Source organism: Argiope bruennichi, chromosome X1, assembly GCF_947563725.1.
Source record: "Argiope bruennichi chromosome X1, qqArgBrue1.1, whole genome shotgun sequence".
Classification (NCBI taxonomy): Eukaryota; Metazoa; Arthropoda; class Arachnida; order Araneae; family Araneidae; genus Argiope; species Argiope bruennichi.
Genome location: NC_079162.1, coordinates 67660360 through 67672710, shown reverse-complemented (window position 1 = coordinate 67672710; position 12351 = coordinate 67660360). Strand labels below are relative to the sequence as shown.

General features: G+C 25.6%; 1 long non-coding RNA gene across 2 annotated transcripts; it reads left to right on the top strand.

Annotated features, from left to right (window-relative positions):
* The first annotated feature begins 291 nt into the window (after nt 1-291).
* Nucleotides 292-12044, top strand: LOC129958784 (uncharacterized). 2 transcript variants are annotated; one of them, XR_008783309.1, is made up of 5 exons: nt 292-409; nt 1342-1555; nt 6132-6190; nt 7482-7524; nt 11982-12044. It is a non-coding gene; the product is annotated as an uncharacterized LOC129958784 (long non-coding RNA). The 2 variants fall into 2 exon arrangements; XR_008783308.1 differs by lacking the exon at nt 11982-12044 and having other exon boundaries at nt 7482-8153.
* The last annotated feature ends 307 nt before the right edge of the window (nt 12045-12351 follow it).

Below are 12351 nucleotides of genomic sequence, written 5' to 3'. Positions count from 1 at the left end.
TTTGATGGCTGAAAAGTTATGAAGGCTTTTATTTTTACATTTTTCAAAAATACTTCACTATATTATAGTAGATACACATAAATATGCATCATATTTAGAAACAATTATTTAGCATTGTAAATATGATTGATTTATTTTTAAAAATTAAATCTGAGTTTAGATGTTTCCACTGTTTAAATGATAATGATGAACTGAATAGATTGAAAGAGTTTAGTTGTTTAATTAGCTTGTGGAAAAATTCAATATTTTCATAGTTATATTTTTTCTCTACAGAAAAAAAAAATGGTACTCTTTAATTTATTTATATTTTCTTTCAAAATAAAATGCTTTATCTGTCTTTCCTTCCAGGCCTAATGATATTAAAATTGCACCTTTCGTGCATGCCTTGCGGCTGAAAAATACAAAAATGGTGAGCATTTTAGAAACTACTTTAGACATGTTATATTTTTTATATTTACCAGGAAGTATATCTATTGCTTAGTTACACTTAGTTACACTACAAAATTATATATAGTTGAGAATATTTTTCCACGTATATCTCATGCTTGGACAGGGAGACAAAAGAAGAATAATAATAATAAAAAAAATTATTTATCGCATTGCTTCTAATAGTTATTGAGCTATTTAAACGATAAGAAAATTAGTTTTATATTCACCAATTAATTCCTTCTAACCTTGGCATCAAAAATATGAAATTTAAGCATCTCTTATGTACTTTTGAAAATTACATCCTTGTTTGATGATATTAAGCATTTTAATGTCATATAGTTGTGAGACTTCTACATATATAAATTTTAATTTTTTTCAGAAAAGAAATTTTAAACAATTTATTTTTTGAGTAATGTATTTGAAAGAATGATTCTAAATTGTGTTGAATGCTGTATGTTTGCATTATTTGAAATTAAGGTTCAGTTTTTTTGTATATAGTCTTCTCTTTTTCACTGTATTGATTTTTCATATTTTAGTGCAAATCATATCTTTTATTATATTTTAAGATATCTTCATCTGTATCTTTTATGTTCCATTGAATTGATTTGTATGTATTTATTTTATTGTGAAGTTTTTTAAATAATTATATATTTTGAAGCAGAATTATTTGCCCAGATCTATCATTTGTCTTTTCCGCTACATTTGGCATTTTGAATTAATACAGTTAACTTAATATACATTGAATTGAATATTACATATGCATTGGAACATAACAATGAAACATTAGTAAAGAATAATAGAATCTCATTAACTGCAGGCATGCATATGATTCACCATCTGAGAATACATGAATGTCCAATTCAGTGACATATCAATTGTTGCAGAACTTATCTGAAACTAATTCTTATTCAGATGGAAAATTTGGTTTCTTTCAAAATGAATTCCTGGCTGTGAAAAGGAGCTCAAAAGCAAAGATACTGATATCTATCTCCCAAAATGAGTGAAGTGAAGACGCTTCAAAAAATAGAAAAGTGTAAGCTGCAGTTTTCTTCTGATATTCTTTAGAACGACAACAACAATACAATATGTTGAAAGAAATACTTGGACTGCATTCATCTGCCTTTAGGTATGTTATTTTTTGGAATTTTGCTAGTACATGAATACTCTGCATAAATGAAAATATTCTGCACTTCATGTAATATTATGCAGACAAGAAAAGTTTGTCAACTCTTGCTGATATGCAGCTTTATGTTATAGATAAATTAAAAGCTGTTTTTTTTTCTTCTGAAAATATTTCAGTAAAAAAAAAAAAAAAAAAAAAAAAAAACATTGTGTTGCATGACTTAAACGTTTTTTCAAGAAATTATTCACAGTAGAGTGAGAGTAATTTTAAGATATTTACTGTTTGATTTGAAGTTTACTAAATCAAAAGTACTTCAGACAAATCAATTTGTACTAATATATTAGTGTTTTTGGACATGCTGATTCAAAATTATTTGTTTTTTAAAAAGCTATTCAAATCATAATGGTAGATGAGCAAACATTTCAAGCATTGGTAGGGATTCATGTGGGGAAACCTTGATGAATTCTCGATTTAAATTTTGGATGGTAGCTGATGTTTTGTCAAAATATTTATTGATTGGCTTTCTATAATCAAAAAAATGCAAACAGGTCCTTTCATGATACATTGGTGAGTTTGCGATTTCGCAGAGCTTTTTCATATTATTTAACAAAACATTGCAACTGACATTTTTTTTTTTTTATTAACCAAAAATTACAAATTAGAAGACTTAGTTTTGTTTTTACTATAAAGCTTAGTAAGTAAGAAATACTGAGATTATTCTTGCTTGAAAAAGAACTGAATTCAATCAATACTCTCAAGAATGATAACATAGCTCTAACGGCATAAGAATGAAAAGAAAATGCAATGAAAATATAAAAAAAATTAATAGCTAAATATAATTTAAAAACGTATTTTAGCAAACTAATCTTGAAAATTGTGCTGTTTAGGATAATTTAACAAGAGCTGTCAAAATGATCACTGCTGATCTTTCGAGGTATACAGAGTGTACTGCCTTTCTAGTCTTGGAATTTGTTTCATTCCTTGTTCTTTATATTTTTCTAAAATAATTTTTTTTCTGGAATTTTAAAATGAGATGTCTTGCTATTTTTGTTTATTCCAGTGTCACCTTTTAAACACATTAACTTCTTCCATACTATTAAATATTTCATCTGTATAATGCTGATAAATTGCAGGCACTCTGTTCCAACCATATATTAATCTCTTACAAATATTTAATCCATTATGCATATTTATTATCAAAAATATCTGACAGCTGAAATTTCTTTTGGAAGCCTGTATGGTGAAAATCTGATTTTGAGATTTGTTTCTTTGCTTTTAAACTAAGAAAAATTTCCTCTAATCTTTTGACATAGTGTGTTGTGAATCGATTAAATTGCAACATAAAGTTACTGAATGATTCTCACATAATTCTATACAACCAAATTGCTTTACTACAAATACTACCATCATTGCCATGCAGAGCTCTCAGCTAATCTTATGATACCCTTTCTTATCTGTGAATTTCGCTTTTGTCTCTGCATTTTAAAACAAAAGATACTGTTTGAACACTTCAAAATACAGGCTTTAACTTTGAATGTATAACTTTCTCTTCTTATTTAATCTATTTGTTTCTCACATTCATACAATGCTTGTGTTCAACAGTTTAAAAACTTTGTTAAACATATTATGATGTATCTGAAATTTGTTGATAGAATTTTCTGTAATGAATAATGTAAAATTTCTTAATCCATTTTTATGTTCCATTTTCATAATTCTATATTTCTGTTACACAAAAAAATTGCTCACATTAATTTCATTTCCATGATTACACGGTAAGAAAATTTCATTTTCTTCCATTTTCACTGAAATAAAAAAATCTAAAGGTGATTCGAGAGTGAAAAATCTTCCAATAATAAGATTTTTGGAATAATCTTATGCATGTTGTAATTTTTGGTTTCCATTTACCTTCTGATAATAGTAATAGTAAAATAAATTAATTATATTACTTGCTTTCTGAAATATTTTCATGTTTTACCATTATTTTGTTCTTTCTTTGTTATTTGCAAAAATAGCTATTGTTTCTAATCTTATTATTGTTGTAATTCTATCATTGACCTTGACTGAAAATGTTCTAACAGGAAACTCTATTTTCCTCTATTTTTATAATGTAATTAAATGAATGGCTTTCTAATTTTTGAAAATGAAAGCTCTCTATAGTTAACATTTAAATTTTAGGAAGTATGAAGCAAAAGAATTAATATATTATACAGTAATAATATTTAAAGTGTTTTCTTTATGCTCTTATTTCTTCATTTTTTTAAAAACAAGTTTCCTTACATTAATAGAAAATGTGCTACTGAAGTTGCTTTGTTAGACTAGTTGGAAATTTTTTTTTCAAAATGATAGTTTTTCAAATGTGAATTTTCTAAAAAACATTTTTACGTTTCTTGAATATTTTTCTATTCAGTTATCCATTAAAAATGTAATTGAATTCACTCATTAAGAAACATTGATTTTAGGTTGTTACCTTATTTATACTAATTTGAATCACTGGGAGGCATGCTAAATCTCATTCAATAGTTAAATTTAGAATTTTCTGAAATTTTAAATGCATACCACTGATTATTTAAATGCAGTATATTTTATATTCTGCAAAAACATTCTCTTTTTATTTAGTCAACTTGTGATTAACTTTGTCTGTTCAAGTAATGTTCATTTTCAATATCAGTAAAATTTAATTATATTATTATAAGACTCAACTTTATTTATTGAATTTGGGATATGAATATCATTAACTTTTTTTCTATTGGTTTATAAATTTAATTGCTATTGTCTTTATTCAAAGCATTTTATTTTATGATTTTCTGAAAATAAACGTAGGAAAACAAATAATTAATATAATAAGTAATTAATGTAATAAATATATTATTAATAATTTATAAGTTAACATTGCTTGTTACATAATAGTTAATATGATTTCAGCAAATTCACAATATGCCAGACTGTAGCTATTTGTATAATTAATAGGTATGAATGAACCATCAGATATATTTAAAAATGAAGTAATTAATTCTAGATTAAATTTTATTATTGACATTAATGCATGCATGTATTAAATCAAACTCTAATGGGCTGACCTAGATATCAGATTGTAAAGCATTATAGCAAAATTTTCATGACATTTTAAGAAATAATTTTATTCAACAAATGTCCATTCATTCATTAGATTCATTTTTATGTTACATTTTATAAATTATTTTATATTTTTAACCTTGCTGATTGTAGTACTTTACTAAGGATTTTGAAATCATGCATAGCATTAGGCATTAACAAGAAACTTTTATGTGTGTTTAAAACATTTCGGCAGGGTCTTGACTCCAAAATTTGTTTCTCCCTATCAGTTTACTTATATAAATATTAAATTATACCATACAAACTACCATACCTAATTCGATGCTACATCAACTTTTGCACTAAATACCATTTTCACATTTTCCTGAAACAATAGATTTAACACGCATATATAACTCTGTATAACATATAAACAACTTCCAAATTTTATACCTTTCCTAATTTTTATATATTAAATAATAATTTATAGTGTTGCTTATAGTTAAAAAACATTACTCTTATGGAATGGCTTTTACCAATTTCGTGTTCTAAAATCACACATTAAATATTTATTGACTGGAGACTTAGAATATACTATTGCTGCTTAGTTTGTTTGCTTCAGCATCCATTTTCAGGGGATGCTTCTGTTAAAAAGCCATTGCTGATGTTTTAAAAATCCTATTAAAGTCCTTTAATTTCACAAGTTGATTTTTTAAAAATATTGTTTAATTTTAAACCTTGTAGCCTTCTTCTTAATCTTAAACCTTCTTCTCTCTTTTAAGGCAATAAATATTTTGCTGAATTTTCCCTATAAGGATATAAAGAAAGATTATAAGCCTTCTTTTGCCATTTTCCTGAGAGACTTGGTTTCTTATTATTTATTTATTTTTGGAAGTTGAAAATTGTTTTCTCTTTGGCAAATTCTTCATGTGGGAAAAAAAAAATTTGAGATTAGATCAAGGGAATGAATAAATTGAAGAAGGACTGGAATATGGCATTTTAACTGTTAATTTGTTATTGGGGGTGGGGCTGTAAACTGGAGTGTTATTATTATGAAGCATTCATGACTTTGTTGCTTCTGCTACAGAAATTGCAAAGTATATGCATAAGCTATGTATATTTGAACTAAATGAGACTTACCTTGAGTAGGCAGTTCACAATACTATTTGCTTTCTCTGTCAGATATGTCTTAAATACATCTAGAAAGCAATTTTAATATTCTAGAACTGTTTGAATGTAGAAGGATGATTTTCATTATGCTTCTCGTTTTTATTCTTGCATTTTAGTATGCATTCTATAACTCATTACTAATTTTTGAAATTCATATTACATTATTGAAAGTCTTCTTAACATACACACACACACACAAAAAAAAAAAAAAAATAGTATCAGTCAGAGTTTCATTCCATTGTGCCGAAAAGTGTCACAGTGTTCTTTATTTAATAACTGCTGATGTGGCTTTTCATATTTCTCGGTATAATTTTGACCTTTATGAAGCTAAATATATTATAAAATGTTTCTCTTTTAGATTGTGCTTTTGAATATGACTCTGAGAATTTTTAATATATTCTTAATATTGGAACAGAGGTAAGTAATAAATGAAATTTTGCCTGAAAGATTAGATGTATCTTGCATTAAATGTGCTATTTCTCTATATTTTGTTAAACCAAAAGAGTGTATACACATTCTTGCTGTATTAATTTTTAAATATCCTTCTTCATTCTTTCATATTTAATAGGCTACACATAAATTATTTCTTTTATATTCACTTTGAATGAAATTAGTGAATTATATTTTAAAATCTATCAAAATAGTTATTTTCAGAAATTACTAATATTTTTTTGTTTCTTATTTGGTACATACTTAATTTTTTTTGTAGTTTAATAATAATAGTGTCTATTAAATATATTTTGATGAAGTTCAAATTAAAATATAGCACATTTAATGGATTCCCTTTATGATGATAAAAAAGTTCTGGTATATATTTTATGATGAGAGATTGTGTGCAAATTAAACTTTTTTTGTTTATATTCTTTCAAAGTAAATAAATATCTTGTTGTAAACTCCATTATAGAGATGCAAATGAGGATTACCAGCCTACATAGAAGCTTTCATTGTAGCTTTCATTAATTATATTCTTCTTCCATGTTCTTTTCAAGCCTAAATATGTCTTATAAATAATAGGCAATAAGTTTTGGAATGCTGTGTATGGTATTTTATAATTTTGTGTGTATTTGCATTAAGCATTCAAGATAAGAAAATTAAGAAAGGAAAGGTCAGATTTGAATTTGTGGAGATCAGTGCATTTTTGCTAATTATCTGTCATATGCATTTATTAAAAGGATTGTTAGAATTGAAATTATTTCACTTTCTCTCTCTCTCTCTCTCTCTCTCATATATATATTCCTTATATGATAAATATTTTTACATTAATAAGTTCTTCTAATGTGTGATTTAATATTTCTAAATAGCATGCTTGGAACTCTAAGCAACTAATCTAAATATTTAATAATGTAGAGTTTTTGTGATTCTTGTTCGTAGTATTGATTTCAAGCAAATATCTTATTGAATCCAGGTTTTTTTTTTTAAATACTGTATTTTAAATGTTTCATGTTTATTTTATATTCAGACTTGGCAGATATTATTGTCATTTTTAAGTTGAAGAGAAATATCATTTATTAAACCTTAATTATCTTTCATAAAAAGTAGCTAAGCATTGAGAAAATTGGTTTCATAATTTATTACTCTATTTGTTTCAGTATTATTTTTCTTTAGTAAGAAACTCGTGCATGCTTGAATATTTGTAAATGAGGTTTGGCTTCTTGATATTTTACAGAATTCCTTGTTTTCATATTCAACATATTATTTACTTTTTCAGTCATTCGAATTTGGTGGGCTCAACATGTAATGTTTGATCGCAAGTATGTATGAAAAATCGTTTACATAGTTTCATTTTTCCCTTCTCAAAATATGAAATTTTGCAGTCATGCCTCTGTTTATTAATATGTGATTATTTTGATGAATTATAAATCAGACAGAATAATAAAAATATATATAAGTTTTTTTTTTTAATTTCAAAATTTTTATGCATGTTAAGACATTTTTATTACAAGAATAATTACTTATTTAGAAATGAAGATACTTTATAAAATTGTTCATCTCCCATTGCTGATCCAAGTTGGAAAAAAATATGAGACAGTATTAACTGTAGGGCAATTTTTATATTTCTGATCTAATGTCATTGTGAAAAAATAATCAAAAATTAAATTGTTGTTAGAAGGTGCATATATAAATTGCAGTTCCAGTGTGATTGATATTATTGCTCCATATTGTCGACCATTTCCTTATTTTTAGCATTACAAAGCTCGGTAAAAAATTAATGTATTGGAGATTAGTTTCTTTCATAAAACATGTCTGAGCTTAAAAAAAAATATCTACAGTGTGTTGGATATAAATAGTATCATTGCATTACTCTTTCTATAATGGAGTAAAAATTAGTTTTTATTAAAAAATTTTCCTGACATCAAGAATTTTTGTTTTTAAAATTCTACATCATAAATTTGATAGCACTTTTTATAAATACTTAGAAGAAAATTCATTTCATATCAGAGATGAATAATAAATTACTAATTTAATATTGTTAACATATTGGCTTAATAAATCTGTGACCAACTTTTAAAATTAGTAATGCAAAAGAATATTGTTAACATGTAAAACATTTCTCAATGATGAATCAAGACGAAATTTTTTATGTATATATTGATTCCGTTTTTTAATTTTACTGTTTGCACTCCTATATCAAGTGCAATTTACCACAATCTGAAAAATACGTTATTTTCATATTCTTGTTAAGTAATGATTATTACAAAAGTTATTTAATAGTAAAAAATCTTACATTATTTTTTTTGGAATCATAACAAACCTATAACTATATTTTTTTAATGTACAAAACACTTCACACATGCATAATTATGCACCTCATTACTTTTCGGCATGCAAAAGGTTGATTCTGACAACATTCTGTGCATCAAAATTTTAATTTCACATTAAAAATTAGCCATGTACTATTGATGTCTGATATTAATGTTTTATCATTATTATTTTTAAGTATTAGTCAGATGCTATTTGTGATGCATTCTTAATCATTGTGATCATATATAAATTGCAGGATCCATTATTTTGATGAATGTTAGCATTGAAGTTATTTAAATATTAAATCTGTTTTCATTATAAGAGTTAAGTACATGTCATTTTATTAATGCATCAAAATTTAGACCAAATAAAGAAAGATGTTGTACTTTGGGATAGTTTTTTTATTTATTTATTAGCTTGGCTTTAAAGTTTTGCCGTTCAAACTATGTTAAACTTAGTCATTTAAGAAATGCATTATAATTGTTCAAGGGCATGATAAAGTGTGGGTTTTTATTTATTTATTTACTTCTTTGTTAGCATATCCCAGCACAATACTATGTGCCTTTCTGCTAAGGAAAGATATTAAAATAAACACTTTAAAAAGAAAAATTTGGAGGAAATATTTATTTTACAACTTCATTAATAACTAAATATCATTATTATTATTATCTGAATTTTTATCATTTTTGACAATCTGAAGAATACATTACTTTTCTTTCCTAAACAAAATTATTTAAGAATATATATATAATATGTACCTGCATTAAATAAAGTGGATGAACTTATGTGTTTTATAACAAAATTCTATATTTCTTACGAACACTGTTGTATCTAGGGGGGGGGGGGTATCGTGAGGAACAATGTGTTACTTCTTCCAAAGTATTACAGAGAGTCTTCAAAAAGTTGTATTGAACAAAAAGTAGTATTGAAATACTTTTTGGAGTCCACTGCATTTCACCTTTATAAAAGTCATAATTCTAAGATAAAATTCACATCTTTATATTGAACATGAGTAGTAGCATTAGATATATAATAAACAGGATGATGCTGAATAAATATTTACTTTTCAGAGTGTAGTTTCTTAATGTTCTTATTGATAGCAATAAAACATGTAATTACAACGCTAGGCTTCCTGAACTGCTGTGCTGTTTAGAACAACTACAGTATGTCATTCTGATATATTTCCTACTCTTTACGATTTTTTTTTTTTTTTTTTTATTTTCCTATTTGCTTTTTTTCTTTTATAGCCATTTATGCTTTCAACTTACCAAAACTACTTATAGATTTTAAAGTTGTTTTTCACATACATATTTATTCATGAATATGATCAGCAAATAAGCCCATCGCTGAAGGAGACTTGTATTACATAATGTAAGCAAAACTTACATATTTGTAAATGAATTATAATTTCATAATTCCTGACTTACTATTTAATTTTTTTATTTTGTATTATAGATGTGTGTGGCATTTCTCAATAAATAGTCATACATAATTAGTGTGAATTCTTTTATTAATTTTGTATAACATTATGACTTTTAAAAATATCTTTCAATGGTTTTACTATCAGAATACAGACTGGTATTTTTATTCCAGCATATTTTACTTCTTAATTATAAGCAGTATTTTTTAAGAGATTTGGTGAATGCCTTTCATGACTTGCGCCATTAAAAAATTATTTAGCTCATCACATTTTTAGACAAAGGATCCTTGCCTCCTCTGAAAAATCACAAGATATGTTCAAAAAATTTGACTTGGACAACTTTTTTATTTTAAATAATAATTTATTGTCAGCCTGATTATATTGTTTTTTCACTAAGCTATATTCACTAAGTCTTATGAATATATTAGGAAAATTAGTGAAAAAATTAATTTCACTTTCCTATGAAACTAATTTATATTTCAATTTATAAAGTATTCAGTATTCCTTTCTAGAAAGATATATGTTGAAATATTTATTCTGATAGTTGAAGGATTTCTTATTTTCTTCTTCAGCATAACTCTACATCAGTATAGGTTACTTATTATTCGATTTTAAACTGGAGTATATAGTATAATGTAAATTCATACTAATGCTGAATAATATTTATATAAATGAAAATACCCCATTTATTTGCGATGTTCCATGTCAGTACATAATGACGGATTGTATTTTTTCCCTCTGGAAATAAATTTTAAAGTAAAGAATTTTATTTAATTTTTGTAAAGGAAATTAATTTTTGTTAATTATTTTAATAACAATTTTGCAATACTAACAGATTAATATATATAAATATAATTAGAATCTGGCTCATTTTTTATTTCGTATGCATGTATGTTTCATTATTTTATTTTTAATTAGTAACATAAATGTATGGGAAATTTTGTAGACTGTAAGTCTTATGCACTAATTTTATATGTATGTGTTTAATATAAGTTGAACAGTGCTTTTCTGTAAAGTCTTAGAGAAAATACGGCCATGAAAAAAAAAAAGAAAAAAATTAGTATTTTAAATTCGAGGAATTAAAGAGGAATCTTGGATGTAGTGTTTACATATTATTGTCAGCTAACCATGACTATTGGAGAGAAACACTATGAAGCTTCACCAAAAAGAACATCAAAGCAAAAAAGAAAATGAAATAAGTACACAATTTTTAACATCTCAGAAAAGAATATTCCCTGTTATGAAATTAACCTGGAGTTAAACTAAAGAATGGCTGAGACAGCAGTTTAAGAAAAAGTTACAGCTCTTATAACCGAAGAAGTTTGGGAAACTTGTGCAGTTAAAAATTAAAGTGTTTTTCAATGTTAAATTTAAATGGATAGAAAACAGTTAATTTTTAAAAATGCAAATAATTTATTATGTATGTATGTGCATACATCCATTTAGACACAATCTTTAACCTCCACCCTTCTAACATTGCCTGTGGTAGGCATAAAAGAAACAAAGCTTTATGAAATGTTTGGTGCATTGAGATGGTTTTAGGTTTTAAAATAATTATTAAAATATAAAATAAATTTAAATTTGCTATTTAATACAACATGTCTTCATTAGAATTATTAACTTTTTCAGAAAAGAGAAAATATTTTTTCAGCATTTTGTTTATACGTTTTGGGTCTTTTTGTAACTAATTACAATAAATAAATGTAGAGAGGAAAAGATAACAAAATTTGTTTTAGAGAAGATTGATTTCAGGTCTGAAAAGGTTAAAAACAGCTAAGAGAAGTTAGTAATGAAAGAATGATGAATTAAATGCAAATGAAGTTTTTCTTAAAATAAATTAAACAACAGAAGAAAAGCAACTTTTCTTAGCATCAAGAATTAAATTTTTTAAAAAAGAATGAACAATTGCATTTATTTTGAGAGGTCTACATTACAAAACTTTTCTTTTCATCTTTGAAAATTGTATAGTTGGAGTTCTATACCTGTAAAATAAAATATTTTATATCTAAGTAATTTTTATGCATTTTTTTCCCCCCATCTTACAAGGAGGTGGGACTACTCATGTCTTTTTGCTTCAAAGGGCTTGAATATTCCTGGAGACTCATGTCTTCTGTTTGTTATTTCCATTTCACATTGGGGGCATGAACTTTGTTACTGAGACCATTTTCTTCAAATGGCTGAAGCGTGTGTATATCTGCAAATTGTAATAAAAAAAATTCCCACAATCAGCACTGCTCTCAAATCAGGCATTGTTTTATAGTATTGTCATGAATTTTGTACTTTTTAATGGATTCAGAATAATCAGAACTTCGGCTATCTTCGTTGAATTTTGATACCAATAGAATTTTATCCTTCTATTGGGAATTACTAGAAATTTGTTTTAAGTGAATATTTCCAATTATTTTGTTCTGATGAA